This window comes from Mustela nigripes, chromosome 11 (genome assembly GCF_022355385.1).
Source record: "Mustela nigripes isolate SB6536 chromosome 11, MUSNIG.SB6536, whole genome shotgun sequence".
NCBI lineage: Eukaryota > Metazoa > Chordata > Mammalia > Carnivora > Mustelidae > Mustela > Mustela nigripes.
This window is the reverse complement of record NC_081567.1, coordinates 8,923,648-8,945,459: the sequence shown is the minus strand read 5'-3', so window position 1 is coordinate 8,945,459 and position 21,812 is coordinate 8,923,648. Positions and strand designations below refer to the sequence as shown.

The window sequence follows — 21,812 nt, the reverse complement described above, 5'->3', positions numbered from 1 at the left end:
GAGAGAGAGCGCGAACACGCGCGAACGGGAGCCGGCGGCAGCAGGCCAGGCCCCGCGGCGCACAGCCACGGCCCCGCCGAGGCCCACGAGGCGGAGTAGCAGGCCGGGGCAGCAGCAGCGTCGTGGGCGACACCAAGTACCGCCGGCGGCCAGACTCCAGCCGCCTGCAGAGCGCTGGGCCAGGCTCCGGGGCCCGGCCGGGGCGGGGCCGCCGAGGGGGCGGGGCAGGGCTGTACCAAGAGCTCAGAATTCGCCGGGGGGAGGCGGGCCCCGAGAGCGCGCGCGCGGCTCGGTTGGGCGGGGCGGCGCCCCCGGGCGGCCACGCCCCCACCCCCGCGGCCGGCGCGGGCGGTGGTAGCGCCTCAGTGGTGCGGGCCTGCGTCCTGCTCAGGTGGCCAGAGTGCTGCCTGGCCGCCCCGGGTGAGTGCGCGCGGTCGCGGTCGCGGTCGCGGTCGCGGGGTTGGGAGGTCAGGGCGCCGGGGTTCAGGGGGCCGGGGTCCGAGACCCGACGGCTTTCGGCCGCTTTGGCTGCCCGGGCCCTCACGCTAGGGCGGGCTCTCGGGCCGCGTCGCTGCCTCTCACGACGGACGGTTGCGCGGAGAGCGCGGCTTCGACCCCGGTCGTTCCCGGGGCGGCCTTTCGCCTCAAGCTGACGTCTCAGCTTGGGCTGAGGGGGGTGGTTTCCGCGGCCCGGGGCGCCCGACGGACCCCACGGGCGAGGGCCCAGTCTCGGCGTCCGAGGGCTCGGGCTCCAGTCTCTCCGCCGCGTCGCCATGCTCCGCTAAGCCACTTTTCCTCTCTGGGGCTCAGTTTCCCTGTCTGTACAATGGGCCCGAGGAAGAGGCCAGTTATTGAGGTAACTCACGGAGGAGACGCTCGATGAATGCGTCTACGACCCGAGTCTGACCCTGCAGCATCAGGTGGGCTCCGCTGAGGGCTCCAGGGACCCTGCCAGCCCTGCCTCTCCTGGGCATCACTCTGGGTACAGGCAAGGGCATCCCTGGGCGGGGGGTGGGGGTGGGGGCGGGCAGTGGCTCTCCAGGGCAGGTGCCTCGGTGGCCGCTGCGACCCATCTTTGCTGGGCTCCGCTGGGCAGCCGTGACACCCTTAGTTCGTGGGAGCAATTGGGTAAGAGGTCAAGGTCTCCTGGGAGGCGAGGGGGCTGCAGGAACTTGATCTCGACTTTTTGCTTACATTTCTCAAGACCGTTGTGTAAGCTGGAGAACGGTACTGAAGAGTTTGGGTCCAGTTCAGAGAACGTGGCTGCCCCCTTGTCTTCGACTTTTATGAAATAACAGCCTTCCTCTGAGCTCCGCCAAACTGGAGAATTTTGTGCTCGCGCCCGGAGGGAGACGGGGCTGGGGTGGGTAGTTCTGGATTTGAATCTCGGCCCCCTTGGCAGGACACTTACCTTCTTGGAGCCTTCGTTTGGTCCCCAAGGAGGACAGCTAGTGACACAGCCCACTCTGCCGCCCACGCAGGACTGAGGTTCTGAGGCTCCAAAGAGAAGGTCTTGGTCTTGGGGGGTGACATTGAGGATTGGGATATTCCCTACACGCGGAGCGGTTAACTGACCCTCCGGGATCCGGCATTCTCCCCGTGCAGTGCCGTAATTCCTGAGGCCCTCTCGTTGGCAGACAAGACCTTGGTTAAGTCCTTCGAAGTTGTGCCCCTACAGATCCCCTCGGAGTGGTGGCGGGGTTGGCTCGATCCGGAAAACAGCCCCAAAGCCCCAGTTGGCAGAGCAGCGAACCCAGAAGGAATCCCTTGCTTTTCTCAGCGTCCCTCTAAAGAAGTCTTTTCTTTTGGAGGGAGTGGGGAGTTCTCCAGCTTCTCAGGGGTTTGCTTAGCAGCTGTGATGGGAAACTGTGTCATTGGGCAGATAGCTTGGTCATTGTCTCCGTTGCCCAGAAAACAGGGCGGCGTGTCAGAGAGTGGAATATTAGCTTCCGGTTGTGTTGGGGGGCGTTGAAAACCGCCCGGGTGGTGGGCTCTTTACTCTCCGCAATTCTTCGTGTCTGGCACTTGGAAAAAGAGCCGTTGGGTTTGAGATGCAAGGAAGCCCAGGGACATACTTCAGCACCAGAAGACAGGGTTGATCTCAGCCGGCGTGAGTAAGGCAGGTGGATCCTCCTGGGTGGTACGAGTTTGGAAGCAGCCACAGGATTTGTTGGTTCCTTGGGTTTCCTGACAAACCTGAAATCTGAGGACCTGCCAGTGACTCCCTGAACTCCTTGAAAGTCAGGATCTGAATTAGGTAAGGCCACCTGTGTTCAGGAGAGTGTTTTGGAATCAGAACGGCTGGGCCCATCTAATATTTATTGGCTAAACCTGTGGAACGGTTCAGGTTCGTGAGAATTTAGCTCTTCAAGCAGTTCTTTTCCCCCTCATGGAAGCTTCTGTAGTTTTAGGACCTTCCATGTCTCCAGAGAGCCCAGGTGCTCCTGCAGCATCGTTGCTTTCTTGTGTTTTAGAAAGGAGCGAAGCATCTGTCGGGCTAGGGAGGCAGGGGTCAAGGATCCTGACTTACAGCTCAGGCACTAGCACCTTCTGGCGAACCGCCCCAGGCCAGTGAGCCTCCACTTAGTGCTTTGGGATTTACCTTATATGTCAGGTTCATTTAAAAATTAAAATCAGGGAAAAAAATGAAATGGAGAAATGGCTGTTTATATAAAAAAATGTATTTTTTTCTGTTGACGGAAATAATAAGTGCTCATTATTAAAAAATCAAACTGTTAAATACACAGTGTGGTTAGTGAGCCTCCCTCATAGCCTTATACTGAGATTAAAAAAAAAAAAATCACCACTAGTGGTATAGTATAAGTTCTGCAGATATTTTCTTCACATATAAAGACATTTATTATCTAGTTTTTTTACTTTAAACAGAAATGTGTTGCTGTTTAATTTTACCGTAAATTTGAAACATGAAGTCGTACTGTCATACTGTTTTGAGGCTTGCATTTAATTACCATGATAGATCACTGTCTAAAGCTCTATCTCATTTTTTTTCTACCTCATTTTTTTTTTTCCCAACTCATTCTTTTTAAAAATCTCATTCTTTTTTAAAATGATAGAATATTTGAGTCCCTGGTATTGTGGACAAAAATGTGTTTTTTTTGCAGCTTTTGCTCTCATGAATTCTGGGACAGTGAGTAGCCTCTGTTCTTTATCTTTGTATGATTGGGCAAATATTTTTGTTTGATGAACTCCTGGAAGAGCTGGATCAATGTTCATGAACTTCTCAGTGTCCTCACTTAGCAGATACTGAGTACTCCACGCCAGGGACTATTTAGGTGTTGGAGTTGTAGCAGTCAACAAAACACACATCCTCCGTGGGTCTAATCTCTTCCTGGGGGCAAACAACACACACGATTGTCAAATGATGATACGTAATTTGAGACTTAGCTTTTGGTGACATACCAGATTCATTTAAAAATTAAAATCCGCAAAAAAAAAAAATTTAAATCCGCAAAAAAGTGAAACGGAGAAGTGACTTTATATAATAAGAATGTATTTTTTTCTGTTTACAGAACTAAATGTTCATTATTTAAAAAAAAAAGTCATAGGAATATGTCTTATAGACAGTGAATCCGTCATATAGTCGGAGCCTTCCACTAAGACATTTTCTTGACTGAGAAAAATAATACAAAAGGGCGCGTGTGTGCGTGTGTTTGTAGAAATGGTGTGACTTTTGAGCTTAGTGGTACTAAACTCCCCTCCAGAAACATTCCCGTGTTATGTTCCCACCAGCAGAGACTCAACGTTTTTAAAGTCAGAATCCTCAGGTCCGTTGTGAAGACGAGCTGCTCATGGCAGAGATGCTTTTATTTTAGGAAAATTTATGCTAGACTCTTTCTGAAGTTTGGCATCATTTGCTCAAGGCTAAGGGGTGAAGCTGAGGCCTCACCCAGGACCGTCTGCTTCCAGAGCCCTCACTTCCCTTTTGTGCTGTGTTATCTCATTGTCTGACTGTAGAGGAGTGTCTTTTTATTTTGGTGGAAGGGAAATCACCTAATACATATAATATAATTACTTAATAATATGACTATTCCTCCTCGTTTCCAGTACCAGAGCACCAATAAGTATGTCTGTCTGTCTCTCTCTCTCTTTTTTTTTTTTTTAAGATTTTATTTATTTGGGCGCCTGGGTGGCTCAGTGGGTTAAGTCGCTGCCTTCGGCTCGGGTCATGATCTCAGGGTACTGGGATCGAGTCCCACATCGGGCTCTCTGCTCAGCAGGGAGGCTGCTTCCCTCTCTCTCTCTATCTGCCTGCCTCTCCATCTACTTGTGATTTCTCTTTAAAAAAAATAAGATTTTATTTATTTATTTGACAGAGAGAGATTACAAGTAGACAGACAGGCGGGCAGATAGAGAGGAGGAAGCAGGCTCTCTGCTCAGCAGGGGCTCAAGCCCAGAACCCTGAGATCATGACCTGAGCCGAAGGCAGGGGCTTAACCCACTGAGCCACCCAGGTGCCCCATGTCTGTCTCTTAATTACAACAATTTTTGGCAGTTGGCGGGGGAAGGCGTGCGCCCTGGGGTGGTTCATTCGGTTAAGTGTCCGACTCTTGATCTCAGCTCAGGTCTTGATCTCAAGGTCGTGCGTTCGGACCTGCTTCAGGCTCCACACTGGGTGTGGAGCTTGCTTAAAACCCTCTCTGTTTCTCCCTCTCCCCCACACCGCCACATCCCCCTCATGCTTTCTATCTCAAAGAAAGAAAAGAAAAGAAAGAAGAGGATGGTTACCATAAAAGGCCATATATAAAGGTTGTCCTCGGATGCTGGGAGGCTAACTGGGAGGGGGTGGGAGGAGGGTATGTTCTACTGGCTTAGGTGCCCCTCAGTATGTCTGTTTGTAGGTCCCACTGTCCATTTCACTCTAGTGGAAGAACCACAAATGAAATGAGTATCTTGTGGCGAGAGAAGTAATGCCAGTTCTCTATTATTATTATATAAGCTACAGAACAAAGCTGCCTTTTCTGTGCAGTTCTGTTGTCCAGCATTTGATAGATGGAGGGCGGGGAGAGGCTCCTGGGGGAGAGGTAGCCTACCAGCTTATACAGGCATTGGCCCCCGCCAGGCCTTCTGTCTTCAGCCATGCAATGGGGAAAAGAAACCTGCTTCACCTGCCTCCCGGAACAGTTCAAAAGGTGTTTCTTTTTCCAGCAGCTGATTCTCGCCATTCTTGGCAGTGTTTCCGTCCCTGTGGAATGACACTTCAGAAACACATCTCTGACCCTCAGGGTCTAGGCGTCTATGTTTAGGGCCTGCTTCAGGCCCTCGACAGGTCGGACACGGCGGGGAGCAAACATAAGCGGTTAGGGCAGGGCCTGTGGGGCTCATTCTTGAGATAATGCGTGTGAAGTGCTTGTCCGTGGTGCTGAGCCCACAGTGCGCTGGGGAGCACTCAGGTTGGGCCTTTACTGGGGGGGGGGGGGGGTCACGCAGGCTCCGCAGAAGAAGTAATGTTTGGGGCCTTGGAGGTTAGGTAGGAGTTCACTGAGCCCACCAAGGCTCACCTCCCCCGGTGGGGGCCGTGTAGAGTGTAGGTTGTATGAGGCTAGGAAGCCTTCGGGGTCTTGTGAACCATGCTAAGCGAGGAGAAGGCATTTATTTATTTGAGAGAGAGAAAGAAAGAGAGATCATGAGCAGGAGAGGGAGAGAATCTTAAGCAGTGTCCACGTTCAGTGCAGGGCTCCCTCCCGCCACTCCAGGATCGCAACCTGAGCCAAAGTCAAGAGTCGGACACTTTTCCGACTGAACACTCCCGACGAGAAGGCTCTGAAATAGGTCGGTGATGTGACCAGCACAGAGCAGCATTTCTCATGTTGGGTTTTCAGACTTTTCTACGGTCAGTATCTTCCTTTCTGGGTGAATGCATCATTTGGGAATCCTACTCTGCTTCAGTCTGTCTGCTACTGTTCCCGGCGTTCTGCGTTCTCAAAGCGTTTTTCCTTTCCCTAGCCCCTCCCAAGGGGCTGTCGTGTGTGTGTGTGTGTGTGTGTGTGTGTGTGTGTGTGTAGGTGGTGGTGGAGTCCCGTGGGGCAGACCGTGGCTCTCTGAAGGCTGGTCTGTTGGTTGGGTCCACTAGAGCCTAATACATCAGCCTGTTACGACTGATGCCGGTCGGTGTGCCAAGTCGGCTAGCCCCAGAGTAGGTTGTGAACAGGGCGCGTGGGGGTCCCAGTCCTTCTTCTGGGTGTCTTGTGGAGAAAATTGCTGGTATGGTCTTGTTTCACTTATATGGCGGGGGAAATCTCCTTTAATTGGGGTGCTGGAAGGGGGAGGCATTCTGATCTTTGCATAGCGTCTGTACACAGCTCAGAGAATCAGGTGCCTCCCAGAAACGAATTCGTTTCAAGGCCAAACTGGATGAGAATGATGGGCCAAATGCTGGTGTCATTGGCCACGGATTGCTTCTCAAAGAACTGGATGCTTTAAGAGACCCTTTGGTAGGAAAATCGAGTGGAAAAAGTTGGCTTTTGTTTGTCTGGTTGTCCTCCCAGGAAAGATGGACTCTGTAGGGTGTGCCCTCTGATGTGGGACTTATGTCATTTGCTTCTGGGTGAAATTTATGAATTCTGTTTAGTCACTTTCTTATCTCCCCTTTTTTATCTTCGCTGCCTTTTCCCGTGACCCCTCCAGCCCCCACCCAAGCTCTGCCTTCCCCATGACCTGTCCCTTCGGTGCTCACGTAACAGCCATGTGACCTTGTGATACTTTGGTCCTTGCTGGCACACATCAACAGGGCACTGGGTAGGCTGGGTCTGTACAAAGGTTTGAGGGCTGGGTAGGAACACATGAACTGTGCTCACCCCTGAATTCAGGGGTGTTGACGCTATCCGTAGGTCACCGGGGTCGGTTTTCAGCACTGCAAACAGGGATAGTGCTTCTTGAGTACACGGAAGAACGTTCCAGCCAATTGTGCCCAGTTTCTTCTAGGGGTGGGGTGTAGATTGGGACACATCTCAGGCATCAGCAGGTTTTCCCCATCAGGAATTTGCGGTCCAGCGAAGAAGAGTGTTTGCTGGTTTCAGTTAGGGGTGTCAGAACCTCTGTGATTGTTTAAGAAACCAAACAGTGTCACGTGGGCAGGCTGCGTGGCTGGCTTTATGTAATGTGATTTGCAAACTCTAAACCAGCTGTTTAGCAGGGCAACAGAGGTGAAAACACCCATCCCTCGTGGCTCCCCTCTCTCCCCGCCCAGGAGGTCTCTTTCTCCCTCTTAGCGACCTCACTGTCTTCCTGGTACCTGAATGCTCTAAAGACAAAAGACTGGTTGGCCTCTGCCTTCCTCTGCGTTCTGGGTTTCCACCACCAGGCAGTCCTGTCAGTCCTGTCCATTTTTAGTGTTCTGTGCGCTCTCTTTCTCCCCTGCTGTGGTCTTACTAAAGCCCCTTCATTTCCTGCCACACTCGCCCCTAATTGGCTTCCCGGAGTCCGTAATTCCTTCCCGCTCCTCCCCGCTGCTTCTCAGGGTCCATCCACGCTGGATTGGTCTCCAGGCCCTGCTAGTATCAGCCCCCCTTTGCTCAAATACTTACGGTCCCTCTCGCTGTCGAATCATTTGCTGCCTTTCCCTTCCTCCTCCATGGGCCCCCCACAAAGGATACGGAAGCGGCTCGTAATTGAAGGAGCCTAATCTTCCCTCTCTCTAATGGCAGTGTGGTTGGAACAGAATGTGAATTCAGTGGGAACAGGGAACCTCCCCATCACTGCCACGAGAGTAAGCCAGTGCGTGGTCTGGAGCCAGGCGTAAGGTAGGCGCTCACTGAGTGCTAACTGGCTGACCAGGGGAGCGAGTGGGCTAATGAGCGATCATGACTTCTCTCTCCGTAGTCTCTTGCTTCCTCCTGCATATGAACTGAGCCCAGATACCCATGTTAGGGCTGATCTGTGTTTTTTAGGATTACTCTGAGTGCAGTATGAACTTTGGGGCCAATTTTAATTTTGCAGCTCGGTGTGACGGTTGAAATGTCTCAAGTTCCTTCTGCAGTAATTCAGTAATGGTTTTTTCAGTAATTCAGTAATGAATCATTTTATAATTGAGAAAGAGGAGGAACTTGGCTCCCCCATACTATCCTAAGTCTCTCTAGATATTTCTAGATTGTTATTTGGAGGCCAAAAACATGAATCAGTGTGTTTATTTTTGAAATGCTACTGCAATAAATAAAAGGGGTTCTAGGGTAACCTTTGAGTGTCTGTTGTGTGTCAGGCCCCGTGCTGGGTATTTTATGTCTCGTGTAATCATCAGAACACCCGTGAGGATGGTCAGTGAGGGGCCTGAGACTGAGTGGTCATGTGCCCAGGGTCCCAGCGTGTGGAGGCGGCAGATCCAGGGTTTGAACTGAGGTCCATCTACCTCTAAGACCCATGTTCTTTCATGGCTTACCTGGGTTCTAAGTCAGTTGAATTCCAAGGCCGTCTACTCAGCCAGACCCCGAAGGAAATAACTAAAAGCTGAGAGCCTAGTAGTTGAGCGGACCCTGGGAGGCAGGTAATCTTGTGAAAGGGCAGTCAAGGCAAGCTGTTGGATTAAGCGTAAAACTCAGCTCAGAGCTTCCTAGAAGGCAGGCTGAAGAAAGAGGGGATTGAACAGCCAGCAGTACTGGGAAGAGGAAGCGGGTCAGCTTAGCAAGAGAAGCACTTTTCTCCGGGCCTTCCCCCGGGGCTTGTAGAACAAGGCAGTGGCCAGTAGTGTCCATACGCAGCAGGCATATGTAGCCCACCTGTGAGTACCAGGCCCTCTTAGAGGTGCTGGGACCATGCTTGTGTGTGGACAGGCCCGATAGGATGATGGTGGCGCAGGCCCCTGGCGGAGGGAATGTTCCATGGAACAGAGGAGCATGGCCCACAGGGAGCACTCCCTGGGACCTGCTCCGGTAAGGGCAAAGAACTTCGGTCTCCATTATAATACAGCACAGGCGGACCTTTGCGGGGTGGGAGCAAGAGGAGACTTGCTGGGCGGTGTTCCGGCAGGAGGGGAGGGAAGCAGGAGACTGGAGAGCGGGTGGGGAGAGTCCCTCTGACAGGCGGGAGGCAGGCAGGCCGAAGTGAGGTCGCGAGGCTCTCAGCACACCCCACGCGCAGTGTCCTGCCATTGTGCTAGGAAAGTCAAAAAGCCTGGCTTGGCTTCTTGCCCCTTCGTAAGTGACCACAGTGGAGCCAGGACATGTCAGAGGCAGTGCTGACCCCATCCCAGTGCTCCCAGCCGTGGGGCCAGCAGGCTGTACCCCCCAGTTGGACTGATGACTGGGTTGACGCAGCCATTCGGCAGCCGTCAGCCAGGCGCCTGTTAGGCTAGGCCTCCTGGTACTGGGAGCTCGGAGACAGGAGGTGGCTCCTGCCGGACACCGGCCTCTCCCCTGTCTCCGGGGGTGCTTTTGTTCGGAGCAGCGCCATCTCCTGAGGGTACCGCTGGGATGTTAACTGCGAAACACACCCCAGGTCATTCATCAAAACAACTTTTAGCCATAACTTTGCCCTGTTCTGATAAGGTTTTGCAGGGCAAAGAAATGGAGGAGAGGGCAGCTCTGATGCCCGCTGGTCTGGGTTCGAATCCCAATGTGACCTCTTATCCCTGCCTTTGGCCAAGGTCCCTAACCTCTGCGGCAGTTAGAGCTCCTGTAGCTCAGAGGGTTGTTGCAAGGATGAAACGAAATGGGAGAACATTGTAGTACAGGTGCTTAATGCCTGTTCGTTGTCACTGCGGTTGGTATTTATTTAGATGTAAATAGACGAGGCAATTGGAAAGTGATGGTGGTGGGGACCTAGGGTGTGTGGCTGCCAGTGATGCCTGGAGCTAGCTGTCCAGAGCAAGGGGAGGACAGAGCAGGAAGGGGCGTGACTGCCGATGGGTATGGGGTTTTCTTTGGCGGGGGATGGAAACGCTCGTGAATTAGTCGGCACTGGGGTCGCCTCACTGTTGTGCCGTGGGGGGGAGTATATTGAGAGCTGCTGAGTTGCACCTTCTAAAATGATGAATTTTATGGTACGTGAATTAGATCTCCATTTTTAAAAATCCAGTTAATCAGCCACCGTCCTTGGGGTGCCTGGGTGACTCTGTTGGTTAAGCGAGCAACTTTTCGGCTCAGATTGTGATCTCAGGGTCCTGGGATTGAGTCCTGAGTCTGGCTCTGTGCTACAATGGGCATGGGCTTGGGATTCTTTCTCTCTGCCCCTTCCCCTGCTCGTGCACTCTCTCTCTCCCTCTCTCTCAAATAAATAAATCTTAAAAAAAAAAAATAATAATAAGCCATGAGTCCTTGAGCAGGCGGGCTCCCACCGATCCTGCCGCCGGCTGCCCGTCACCTCAAGCGGGTTGTGTACACCAGCGGCAGATGGGGGCCGCCTGTCTCTGAGCTTCCCCAAATTTTTAGCCCTCTTGAGAGGGAGCAGCATGTGTCCTGCCAGCCGAAGCACTGTAGAGCGGGGGCTGGTCCCTCTCACGGGCTTCCTCCCACCCCAGCCGCCTGGACTTTTTACACTGGGCTCATGGAGTCACATGGGAAGAGCTACTTGCGCTACTGAGTCCCCTCGGGGGAGCCAAGAGCTGGGCAGAGTCACCTGGCCTTCACCGGACACTGTGCCACATGAGGCGGTGAGCTCCTCCTCGGGGTGTGTGCGGGTGTCAGAGGGAGACACCTGGGCCAGTGCGGCGGCCTAGAAAGCTGTCTTCCTTGCCCCTCCCCCCGGGAGGGGGCGGTGTAATGTGGGGCGCCTCTCTCCCAGCAGGAAGCCACAGCAGGTGCAGTGGGAGCCCTGGCTTTCAGGACCCCTGCAGGGGAGGCTGGCCGTGGCTCAGGACGCGGCAGCTGTCCTGGCCACATCTGTCAGAGGGCAGATTCAACTGTCAGGCTCGGGAGCACCTTGCGTGACCCGGTATCCCAGGTGACAGCACAGGGTGAGGTCAGCCCGGCAGCAGAGGGTGGTTTTCCTGCCCTCAAAGAGAGCGTGGTCGGGGCAGTAAGGAAGGGTTCCGAGCTAATGCTTTAGTGCTGGCGGACAGTCCCGTAAATGGTCTGGTCATCGTGGGTGCTTTTATAGACATCACGGGCTGGTCCTCTATCAGTTATTATGGACTTGCTCAGGTTGTTGTGACTCATAAACCGGCTCCCCAAACCTTGTGGCTTACAAGCATGGCGTGAGTCCGTAGACACAGATCACAGAAGTGACCTCAGTACACATTTGATCTGATGCGCCGCCTGGCCAAAGGTCAAGGTGAAGCACGGGTGGAACTGGGGGTTCCACGCGGTGCCGGCTGAGGCCTCAGCCTGACAGCAGTCTTGCTTGATCTGTGGACAGTGTTGGCCTGTCCCCAGGCCGGTCCCCAGGAGGGGGATGCCTACATCTCCTCCACAGTCTGCCATCAGAACCCTGGCTTCCTGTCCGCTCGTAGGCAGGATGGTGGGTTGTGAAGCCGCCTGGTGAACGACAAGAAGACCTCCTGCCCGAGACCTGCTCTGAATGTGGAGCTGTTGCCCAGAGCAGCCTTCCGTGGCTGCCTGGTCCTCGCTGCCCTGGCTGCCCTGGCCTACTGCTGGCCGAACCTAGGGTGACCCAGCATGGGAACTAACTGGGACCGCTGTGAGCCAGGACTTGGCCCACCCCGGCATCGTGACCTGAGCTGAAGGCAGACATGTCACCATCTGAGCCACCAGGGTGCCCCTGAGCCATAACTCTTGATCCTAAGTTGTTGTTGATCAGGTGAGAGAAGGAGATGGGCAAGGAAAGGACTTTCCTTCAGGGCAGGGGCTGCTTCCTGCAGTCCTGGAGCATGCGCAGGAAGGAGCTGGGGCAGGTTTTATGAAGGAGGCGGCACGAGAGTTCATCCTTGAAGACACAGCTTTGGTGGCTACCGAAGAACATTCTTAGGAGGAAGAGCAGTGAAGCAAAAAGAGGCAGCAGTGTGTGAGATGTGTCTAGGGAAGCTGGTGGGAAGGCCTCGTGGGGACGATGCCCTGGGGTCATTTTTTTTCAACTTTTTATTTTTAACTTATTTTTGACTTACAGAGAAGTTGCCAAAATGGTACAAAACCAGTCTTTTTTTTTTTTTTTTTTCCCAATCTGGCTTCCTTTGGTGTTAATATCTTTTAAAATTATAATACAGTTACCAGGAACAGGAAATTAACACTGGTATGGTATTATTAACTATAAACCAAGGGTGGGCAAACTTTTTTTTTCTTTCTCTTTCTTTAAAAATTTTATTTATTTATTTGAGAGAGAAAGTGAGTGATAGAAGGAGCAGGGGGAGGGGCAGAAGCAGACTCCCTGCTCCACAGGCAGCCCAAGGTGGGACTCCGGCGTCATGACCTGAGCCGCCGAGGTGCAAACCTGCAAACCAGGTCAAGCAGACCTTTTCTGTAAAGATCCAGAAAGTAAATACTTCAGGTTTCGTGTGTTGTAAGATGTCTGTCACACCTTCCCGACTCTGGTGCTTGAGCAAGAAAGCAGTCATAGGTCACCTATAAATGAGTTGACTGTATTCTAATAAAACTTTATTTTCAGAAGTAGTCAGCAGCCTGGGTCAGTGCTTGACCATAATTTGCCATCCCCTGATCTAAACATCCCTTATTAGAATTTTACTAGTTGTTTTTCCACTAAAGCCCTCCTTCTGTCCTAGGGTCCTGTCCAAGAGCCTGCCCTGCACCCCAGTTGTCATACCTCCTTAGTCTCTTCCCATCTGTGACAGTCCCTTTGCCTGTCCTCACCGTGGTATCTTATAGAATGCACCCCAGTTGGGGTTTGGCCATTGTTTTGTCGTGTTGGAGGGAGGTTATGCATCCGTGGCAAGAAAACCCCCAAGATGGTGCCATGTCCTTCTGAGTATGTTGTTGCAAGTGGGTTCATTATAAGTGACGTCTACAGAGAGCTCTTGGCTGGTTTGGTGTCTCTGGGGTTTCTCCTCTGCAAAGCTACTGTTTTCCCCTTTTTAGTTAATAAGTATCTTGGGAGAGAGAACTTTGAGACTGTGCAAATCCTCTTTTTCCCCAGACTTTTGCCCGTTAATTTGAGCCCATCTGCTGGGAGGTCTTATCCGCTATAATTCTTACTGGGGATCTGTCTAATGGCAATTCCATATTTCCCTCTTTCCTCCTACATTTATTAGTTGGAATTCTGGGAGGAAGAGTTGTGCCTTCTCTCCTGTTGCTGTATTTATTCAATTATATCACTATGGAGTCACGGATATTTATTTATTTTGCTGTTTGAGACCCAGGACTCCGCTAGCTGGTGGTGAACATTCCAAAGAGGAAAAACTGAGAGAAAGTCCTATTTGCAATAGCATCAGAAAGAGTCAGATACTTGGGAATAAATTTAAGCAAGGAGGTTGAAGACTTTTCCACTGAAACTACAAAACATTGCTGGAAGAAAATAAAAAAGACTTATACCAGGGCCATTCGATAAAGGGAACTAGTCTTCAGCAAATGGTACTGGGACAGTAGATATCCGCACACAGCAAGAATGAAGCTGGACCCCCTTACCTGACTTTACACCATATACCAAAATCAACTCAAGGTGGATCAAAGACCTAAACAAATGTCAGAGATAAATCTATAAAACTCTTAGGAGAAAACATAGAGGTTAATCTTAATGACCTTGGACTAGGCAGTGGTTTCTCAGATATGACACCAGAATCATACGCAACAAAAGAAAAAGCAGATAAATTGGGCTGTTTTGCACTGAACGTATGCCCCTAGTAGTCATCTGTTGAAAGCATAACCTTTAATGTGATGGTATTGACATGGGGCTTTGGGGAGGTAAATAGTTTATAAGGATGGAACCCTCATGAATGGGATTAGTGCCCTTATAAGAAGTGACAGGAGAGTGGGGTGCCTGGGTGGCTCAGTTGGTTAAGCAGCTGACTCTTGATTATGGCTCAGGTCATGATCTCAGGGTCCTGGGATTGAGCCCCACATCAGGCTCCTGCTCAGTGGGGAGTCTGCTTAAGGATCCTCTCTCTCCCTCTGCCCTTCCACCCCACACCCCCTAAAAATAATAAATCCTTTTTTTAAAAAAAAAGTGACAAGAGGGCTTGCTTTCTCTTTCTGCTTTCTGTCCTGTGTGAATATGAGAAAGCAGTTCTCTACAAGCTGGGCAGCAAGCTCTCCCCACACACTGGCTCTCCTGGTGCCTTGATCTGGATTCCCCACCCTCCAGAACTGTGAGAAATAACTGCTCCTTGTTTGCTGCCTAATCTAGGATCTTTGTTACAGCAGCCTGAGCAAGACATGGACTTAATAAAAATTAAAAACTTTGATGCATCAAAGGAACCTATCAAGAAAGTAAAAGGACAACTCACATAATGAGGAGAAGTACTTGCAAATTATATATCTGATAAAGTTCAGGTATCTAGCATATGTAAAGAACAGTCATAACTCAACAACAAGAAAACAACCCAACTGAAAAATGAGCAAAGGATCTGAATATTTTCCCAAAGAAGATACACAAATGACCACAAGCACATGAAAAGATTCTCAGCCTCATTCGTGATTCTCAACATCTTTGGTCATTAGGGAAAGGCAGATCTGAAGCCCAGTGAGATACTGTATCATACCCACTAGCATGACTACTTAGAACAAAAACTAAATCGGAAAGTGACTGATGTTGGTGGGAACATGGAGAAATTGGAACTCTCATATGTTACCGATGGCAATGCAAAGTGGTGCATCCACCGGGGAAAACGGCATGGCAGTTCCTCTGCACGTTAAGCTTAGTGTGACCGTATGACGCAGCAATTCCACGTCTAGTTATAAACCCAGCGAACTGAGTACAGACACTCAGACCAGTGCTTGTACGTGAATGTAGCAGCATTATTTGTGATAGCCAAAAAGCGAAGACAACCCAAATTCCATCATCTAATGGATGAATAAGTAAAGTGTGGTAGATCCGTACCTCGGAATAGTATTCAGCTACGAACAAGAACAAATGGCTGACGCTTGCTACAATATGGTGAACTTTGAACACATCCTGCTCAGTGAAAGAAGCCGGTCACAAAGGACTTGCTGATAGCAGGATTCCATTCATGTGAAACATTTGTAATAAGCAAATTCACAGAGACAGATTAGAGGTTGCCAGGGGCTGACCAATGGAGATTGATTGCTTCCTGGGTACTGTGTTTCCTTTGGGGTGGTGAAAAACTTCCATAGCAATGGCTGGTACGTCCATTTAAATGTGCTCAATCCCACTGTGCTATACACTTTAAGATGGCAAATTTTAGGTTATGTGTATTTTGTCACAATTAAAAAAAAAATAACCTTAGAGATGAATCACAAACCCACCCCCCCAATCCAAGAACATTATTTATATGGGCACTTAAATTAGCAATGGCTAATTGCTTTAACCATTGGGACCTCCTTTGGGATGTCTTCTGGTTCAAGCCCCATGTTTCCTTGAGCTTTTCCTTAATTTATGACACTGTGAGATGTTCCGGGCTCATCTTTTGTTTCCCACACAACAGCCCTGGAACCAGCTAGTTCTTTAAGAAGCCCTCATTCCTTTTATTGGAGAATGATCTTTAGAAACCAAAATGTGGGTGCTTTGGGGACAGTGCTGATTTTCCCTCTGATCCGCTCCGGAGAATGAGAATGGGAGGGACAGAAATCCAGGGTTCCTTGCGTGTCTGCCGCTTCCCCCATTAGAGTTCTCCGTGGTGGGGATACTCCACTTTAGGAAGGAAAGGGGCCATGGGAAGTTGAGATTTGCGCAAAGTCCTAGAACCATTACGTGGCAGGGCAGTTTTGAACTGGCTTCCCCACGCCCCCCCCCCCCCCCCCCCCGCTCCCCCAAAGCTGTGAGCCCACTTTCCCTTCAGGCCTCTCTGGACACTCTTCGCCCCAGCCTTTCTGTGACCTGCCGTTTCGTGCCTCCCTCTGCCAAGAAGCCCTGCCTAGCCACTTAGACTCACAGCAGCCTCCCCCAGCTGTGAACTGGTTCTAGCCATCTGTACCGTTCGTTCTGGCAAGGAAGTAGCTGCCATGTGTCTCTTTCCGCAGGAAGGGCTGAGAACATTCCCTGACTTAGTCTGTCTTTGCTTGTCCAGTGGGTGCCGTGCTGGGCACGTAGCATACTTGGTGGCTGCGGGAGAGCCGTTCTTTAGTACGAGTGCCCGTCTTGTTGGCCAAGCCTCGGTGAGGAGAAATGATTTACCAGGATGGTGGGAAAGCCAATACTCAAATTCGGTTCCCTGAACTCCCACAAGTCCCACACCCTTTTCATTATGTCCCTAGCCCGTTGGGCTACTGATAGTGTTTTATAATCCAGTGGACTAGAAAGAAACCAGAGCAAAGGCTGGGGCTGTTTTGCTCCCCTCAATGTTACGGTCTCTTCTCTGTGGAACCACTTCTAGCCAGAAAAGTCATGATTTTAGTAGAAGCTCAAGTATTACTTTTGGAAAGTAATCTTGATTTCCTTTGCGATGGCAGAAATACCATATATAGAAATAATATATATATATATATATAATAGAAATAGAATATAGAAATTCCAGAATCAGTAGATGATGCAGAAAGAGTTTATATTCCCTTTCTTTAGGGGATCCTGGAACGGGGGCATTTGAAATTTTGACGTAATACTGTCATTGTAGAGGAATACTTAAAAGGGAGGTAGGTTTTTGTTTGGTTTTTGTTTGGTTTTGTTTTGTCTTCCTGCTGAAATAATTGCAGGCTTTTCTTCACGCCAGAAAACAGGTGAGGTGGGGTAAAAGTGCCATCAGTTTCCATTCCGGCTCGTGGAAGTTTGAAAAACTGAGCTAAGCTTGTCTACAGGTGGTAGAAAAATTGGGCCAGAGGGACACTGGACTTGGCAGGAGCTCTGAGGCCGTAAGAGCTGTTGCAGTACCTTTTAGAGTGGCTGAAGGCCTTCTGGGTTCTTCTGTGTCTGCCCTTCCCCAGGCATTGTCTTTTGTCCCCCTCACAGTAGCCTCTGGGGCCTTTGTCCGCTCCCCACCCTCTGCCCCTTTAGTTAGAGGGACTTGTACTGCATCAGCTGTAAAGTGACTGGGCCTAGACATAAGTTAAGGCTTTCTTGTTGAAAGTCAAGGTGAGCTGATCAAGGACGGTTGGAAGACGTTGCATGAGCACTCACCCTGCTCCTCTTGGCCCTAGGGGCAGTGGTTGAAAGAGGGGAGCTGGTCCGCCCAGTTCCAGCCCAGCCGGAGGCAGATCTCTGGGTAAGCCTGCTGGTAGGTGAAAGACAGAATTGGATCGATTCTGGAGTTCTAGACCCCAGAACCCAAAGCTTACTTTCCCCTCAGTCAAGGTTGGGTTTCTCCGGAGCTTTGGGGTTTCTCTAGATTGTTTTCTCTAAACTCAAGGAAACTGAAGAGCTTCTGGGAGTTCTAGGCTGGCTTCCAGGGGCAGAGCCTAAGTACTCTGGCATCAGTGTCCTTTCCCGTAGCTCGTAGCTCGAGCACACTCAGTACGCTAGGCACAGAGCAATTGTTCCCGTCTTGGTTATGCAGAATTCACCCGGCACATATCTTTGTCTTTCGGATTTCTGCCAACAGCCCTGTGACGTCAGTGGTAATATCCTCATTTTATAGAGGAAAAAACTGAAGCTCAGAGAGGCTTTGAGGGTGTGTGTGTGCGTGTGTGTGTGTGTGTGTGTGTGTGTGATGTTGTCTTGACATAAGGAGTTTAAACATACCCATTTCCAGACACGAGTGGTGGATGTGATTATTGAAATGTGCTTCCCCCCTTAAGACTCCAGTTCTCCCTCCCTGTGTTACCCAGTGCCCTGCCGTGAGTCTTCCCCGCCCCTCCCTGGGAAGGCCTCAGGGGGCCTGCGGAGCCGCATGTGGCGAGTGGAGCGCTGAGCGTGCAACTCGGATGCCCCTAAGCTGTGGTGCTTGGGTTGGTGTGTGCCTGTGACCCTGGGCCAGCACCGCCCCGTGCACACCTGTCCCACATTCTGCCACTTGGGGTCTTACTTCCTGGGAAGGATTTCCTTGGCTGAGAAGGCCTGTCTGGTCTGCACACCTGTCTTTCCAGTTTCTTCCCTCTGCTCACCCCTCTGGGGCACAGGTGTGGTGGCCTCCCCAGAGTGCTTACTGATTCTGGTACTTAGGGTTGGTTTTTTTTACTTCTTTTCCTCCCAGGCTTCTGTGAGCCGGGTGCTTTGTAAAGTCGCTTCCCTTCGCTCCAGGTCAGCAGGGGGTCTAGCGCAGGGAAAGCACCAGAAATATGTTGAAAATAAATTGCTTTTTGGAACATAATTTAACAGCCTTAAAAATATTTATTCCTTTTGATTCAGAGATATTTCCAAGATATTTTCGGAAACTCCATTCTAAGGAAGTAGTCAGAGGTGCACACTGATTTGTCTTGAAAAGCTAGCAGTCGTGATTATCATGGCATTATTTGTAATAGTGAAAATATCCAGCAAGCGACTTGTATGTTCACAGGCTAAGAGAACATTTGAGAATTTATAATGTTCCCAGTTTCACATGTGAAAAAAGGCAGGACAAAATTGTATGTAGTTTAAAACCAATAATAGTAAAAGTGAATTTATAATATACATATTTAAAAAAAAACCTGGTAGAACAGGGGTACCTGACTGGCTCAGTCAGTGGAGAATATGACTGTTGATTTCAGGGTTGTGAGTTTGACCCCCATGTGGCGTGTAGAGATTCCTAAAAAATTAAATCTGTAAAGAAAAAAACCAAAACAACAAAAAACTAGTAGAAGAAAAACAGTACACATTTGAGTTACATTCTTTTGCTTCATGTTTCTAAATTTAGCATATTTTTTCAATGATCATGCATTTTGTTTTAAAGATTTTCTTTATTTGAAAGAGAACGAGAGAACAGGCAGGAAGAAAGAGGAGAGGCAGCTCTGGAGTGAGCGGGGAGCTGGGCGCGGGGCTCGAACCCAGGACCCTGAGATCATGACCTGAGGTGAAGTCCGATGTTTAATCCACTGAGCCACCTAGGCACCCCGAACATGTATATGATTAACTTGTTTTATTTTGAAATAGCTTCAGATTTACAGGAAAGTTGCAAAAATCTTGAATTCTTGAATTCTCTTTACTCAGTTTCCCCAGTTATTAACATTTTACCATGTTTGTTTTATCATTCTCTGTGTGTGTGTGTATTTCTTAAATATTTTTTTCACGGATCTACTTGAGAGTAGGTTACGATTAGGACGCTCTTTTACCCCTAAGTACTTCAGTGTTTACTTTCTAAAATTCAAGGACATTTTCTTACGGAACTGTAGTCCAGTAATTCCCACCAGGAGATTCACATCAACACACTGTTTTTCCGAATGTGGAGTTTATTCATATTTTGCCATTCACGTCTTTTATAGCAAAAGAAAAATCTTTTCTTCCCTTTTCTTTTCCTGGCCCAAGGTTGCGCTGAACCGTAACCACTCCTCTATGCCCCGAAGCGATGCACTGTTTCTTTATCATATTTACCCTTGACATTTTCCAAAAAGTCAGGCCATCACTTTGTAGTATGTCCCCTGTGTGGATTTGTCTGCTGATTTGTCTGCTGATAAGACAATGATAAGATTGTGTATTTTTGGCTACATATCACAGAAATGGCGTTGTGTCCTTTAGAGCGACATAGCAAGTGGTGGCAGTGTCCCTGACCCAGGACTGGAGCCTTTACCTTTGATCACTTGGTGTCAGCCTGGTTGTCCTCTGTAAAGTGCTGTCCCGCCCTACGCAATCAGTAAACTTCTCATCAAACTTTGACCCTCAAGTTGGAGCGCTCACGATCCTTGCCTGAAACGGTTATCACTACCGAGATTACCAGTTGGTGATTTTCTAAGTCTGTCATTTTATTAGTTGGTATTCTACTGTACGGAAGAACTTTCTTTAGTCACCTGGGTGTATTTATTGATTGGTGTAAGTATTCATACCAGTATTGACTTGTGTGTGATCCTTTTGTCCTAATGGTTCTGATCTGTCACGCTGAGGTTTATTTCGGTGCTCATAGGGTCTCAGATTTGGCTAGTGGGAACCCCTTCCAGGACCCTGTGGCCTTTTGACATGTCCTCTGTCATTCTTTGAGCCTTTCTTTCCTCGTTGGCACAGCAAAGTGATCCGGGCTCAGTCACTGCTTTTCCTGCCCTGGTTCGGGAGTCTGCCAACCCTCCAAGAAACCCTGGTTCCTTCGGATGGAGAACAGTGTTTAGAAACCAGGGTCTGGGAGCTAGGTGAGAAGTAGACCATCCGTGTGCACACGTCTGTGTGCGTTCACACCTCCCGTTCCAGTGCACACCGCACTCTCTGTCCCTTTCGCTCTCTCCACATTTGTGGCTCCCCTCTTCTGTGGCAGGAAGCCCGGCTGGTGTGGATTTCTTTTTAGTTCTAACACGTGAATACTGAGAATACCAGCCATCTCGTTGGAAAAGGACAAAGCAAAGAGCCCTTGAGACACCCACCACCCCACTCATATTTGTCGACACTCCCGAGAGGACATCACGATGGGTCACTTTCCTGGAGAAATACATACTTTTTATTTCATTAATAATTTCATCGTGAGAAAATAGCTTCTTTAAATTCCGTACGTTTGGGCAGTCTTTCAGTGAGAGTACTATAGTCCACCTACTTATTATTTTTTTTTTAGATTTATTCATTTATTATGAGAGAGAAAAAGAGTATATGGGGGAAGTGGCAGAGAGGGAGAATCCCAAGCAGATGCCCTGCTGACCGCGGAGCTGGACACAGGGCTTCATCCCAGAACCCTGGGATCACAACCTGAGCCAAAATCAAGAGTCGGCCACTTAGCCACCCAGGCGCCCCCCCACCTCCTTCTCTCTTAACCGCTGCATAGCACTCCGTTGTTCGGAACTGAAGACCTAAGCAGGTTGGGGCCCTTCCCAGCGGTGCTATGTGGAATGTTCCTGTGGTCCCGGTGAGAGGCACAGCCCAGGTGAAGAGAGTCACTGCACCCTGAGGGCTGGACACTTGTTTCCCTGAGAAAATAGCTTTAAAATAGTCTTTTTTTTTTTTTTAAGATTTTATTTATTTATTCATTTGTCAGAGAGAGAGAGTGTGCGCGTACGAGCAGGCAGAGGCAGAGAAAGAAGCACGCTCCCTGCTGAGCAGGGAGCCCGATGCGGGGCTCGATCCTAGGACCCTGGGATCATGACCTGAGCCGAAGGCAGAGGCTTAACCCACTGAGCCACCCAGGCGCCCCTAAGATGGTCTTCTGATGAAGTAAATAGCACACACTCGTAATTTGAAAACCAAGCAAATAATACATTAAAAAGAAAGCGAGCAGAAAATTTAAATCTCCTCCCTGAGATGCCATTTCTGTGATGATCCTCTCACATACCGTTTTATGCGTGTGCGTCCACACTCTTCCATCACTGGGGGCAGAGCGCACGCGTGATTGTGGACGTGCGCGGACGCTACAGTGTAACTGACCTACAGTACAGTGTGCGGTTTGGGAAATTCGTACACGCACAGGCTCTCTGCAGCGAGCGAGATCCTACACGTCGTCCGGCGTGCCAGCAGCTCCGCTCGTGTCCCCCACTCATGACCCTCGCCCCACGGGCATATTGGCCCATTGCCTTTTTCTTTGTCTGGTTGTGGTATCAGGGTGATACAGGCCTCATAAAACAAGCAGGGCGGCCTCCCGTTCTCTTTTTTGGAAGAATTTGTATGGAACTGGTGTCACGTCTTCCTCAGATGTTTGGCTGACTGTGTTCGTGAAGCTGTCTGCTCCTGGAGTTCGCTTCTGGTGAAGGTTTTAACTACTAATCTGCCTTCTTTTACAGGGCTATTTCTCTTGGGTGAGCTCTGGTGGTTTATGTCTATCAAAAAATTTATCCACGTTATCGAAGTTATCAAATGTTGGCGCCAAGTGG

The 21,812-nt window shown here is 49.8% G+C and overlaps 1 protein-coding gene across 2 annotated transcripts in view; it reads left to right on the top strand.

Moving 5' to 3' along the window:
* LOC132026605 (NADPH--cytochrome P450 reductase) overlaps positions 1-21,812 on the top strand; it is a 59,968-nt gene that overhangs the window by 104 nt on the left and 38,052 nt on the right. The window contains exon 1 of one of the 2 annotated variants that reach the window (XM_059414660.1): positions 326-420. The exons of the other annotated variant lie outside the window; for it this stretch is intronic. The gene's annotated coding sequence lies outside the window, so the exon portion shown is untranslated. Of the gene's footprint in view, positions 1-325; positions 421-21,812 lie in introns of those variants that run through there. 2 annotated transcript variants of the gene reach the window in all.